Raw genomic sequence first — 1,749 nt, 5'->3', positions numbered from 1 at the left:
TAACTTCACTGATAGTCTTGAAATTTTCATTCTCAACACACTCATCATTAGAAAATTCTATTTCATTATAACAACCTTTAACCCCAATACGTAAATCAAAAGATTTGTAATTAATTCCATCTTTAGAATAATCATCATTAGAAAAATCTACACCTTTAAGTACATCAACAAATTTGTAATTAACTAAATTATTACCACAGAACTTGCTAAAATTTTTACCATCATTTGCCCCACTAGCCTTTGTGGAAATGGAATTCTTAGTGAAGGTTTTGGGGGAAAACCAGTTTATCTTTTCCCCAAATTCCATTTGAGCTTATGGTGGGGTTCAAATTTCTTGTCTAGTGTAATCAACCATTGAGGGAAAGATATCCGTGGCCTATAGACACTTTCTGGAGTGTTGGAATTGAGTTTTTGTGGTCCTCCTTTGTTCTTCTCCTCATTTCTATATAGATTTTTCTCCATAAGTTTTTCAAGATTTTTGCTACTTTTCAACTTAATAACATTACATTCTGCACTAGATTTCTCTATTCTTTTCAACCCCTCATTCTGTGATTTGATAAATTTCTATGAGTTGATAAAGTTTCATCTCTATTCATGGGTGGTTGTACAAACTCTTGTGTGACAATTGCTATTGCATCCTTGACTTGCACATTAGGAATTATCGGAGGAGATTCCATCCAATTTTTGTCTGACCATTCTTAAAGATTCAATGTCACTTTATCAATTAAGGTGCATTCTTCATCAAAACTTTTATTCATCAAAGAACCTCTAGCAAATGAATCCAATAGTGACTTATCTGAGAAGGAAATTTCCATGTAGAATATGTGCATTATCAGTCATCTTTCCAAACCATGGTGAGGACACTGTTTTAGCAAACTCTTGAATCTGTCTCATGCTTCAAATAGTGATTCTCTATCTTTCTGAGAAAAATTTGTGATGCAATTCGTTATGTACACAATTCTTCTTAGAGGGAAAAAGTAATTCCAAAATCATTGCTTCGGTTGTTACCAACTTGTAATACTTTATGAAGGGAGAGAATACAACCATGCCCTTACTTTATCTTTAATACTAAAAGGAAATGCAATCAATTGAATACAATTAGCAGAGACTCCCTCACAATTCACCATATTGAAATATTCTTGAAATATCTCAAGGTGTATATAAGGGGTTTCTGATTTTTCACCTCCAAATTTATGACTTTGTATCATGGCAATTAAATCTAGGTCAAGTTGAAAGTTGTCGGCTTCTATTTGAGGTGCCACAATAGGAGATCTAAATCTTACAAAAATGGGCATAAAAAATTCTTTTAAAGGCCTCTCTCATATTATTGCTCATTGGATCTAAACAACTTCAAAACAACTTATTAGAAAACAAGATGTAGAATTTAAATTGCAAAAAAGAAAATGCATAATTAAATCAAAAAGGAACTTGTAGAATTTTTAACAAAAAGAAAAATAAAATGTCTAGAGTAACTAAATTTGTAGTCAATTAATGTTAATCGTTCAGTCGACTAAACCCGAGGTTTGGTCAACCGATCCCTTGGTTGAGGCTGGCCAGGTGAAAATCTGCTCCTTCGAAGTAAGGTGGACGGTTGGTGCTAAATCCCTCCTTCATGGCCATTGTTTTGCTCTTTGGGTTGTTAAGCCGAAATGAAGAGAACCTGGCTCTGATACCACTTGTTGGGACCTTAGATGGCTAGAGGGGGGTGAATAGCCTCTTTGAAAAACACTAAACAACAATTTCTTCAAG

The 1,749-nt window shown here is 33.9% G+C and overlaps 1 non-coding gene across 1 annotated transcript; it reads left to right on the top strand.

Moving 5' to 3' along the window:
* The first annotated feature begins 846 nt into the window (after positions 1-846).
* Positions 847-954, top strand: LOC121988067. Its single transcript, XR_006113829.1, has one exon. It is a non-coding gene; the product is annotated as a small nucleolar RNA R71 (small nucleolar RNA).
* The last annotated feature ends 795 nt before the right edge of the window (positions 955-1,749 follow it).

The sequence above is a fragment of the Zingiber officinale genome, chromosome 5B (assembly GCF_018446385.1).
Source record: "Zingiber officinale cultivar Zhangliang chromosome 5B, Zo_v1.1, whole genome shotgun sequence".
Classification (NCBI taxonomy): Eukaryota; Viridiplantae; Streptophyta; class Magnoliopsida; order Zingiberales; family Zingiberaceae; genus Zingiber; species Zingiber officinale.
The sequence above is the reverse complement of the archived record's forward strand: the minus strand, read 5'-3'. Positions and strand labels throughout refer to the sequence as shown.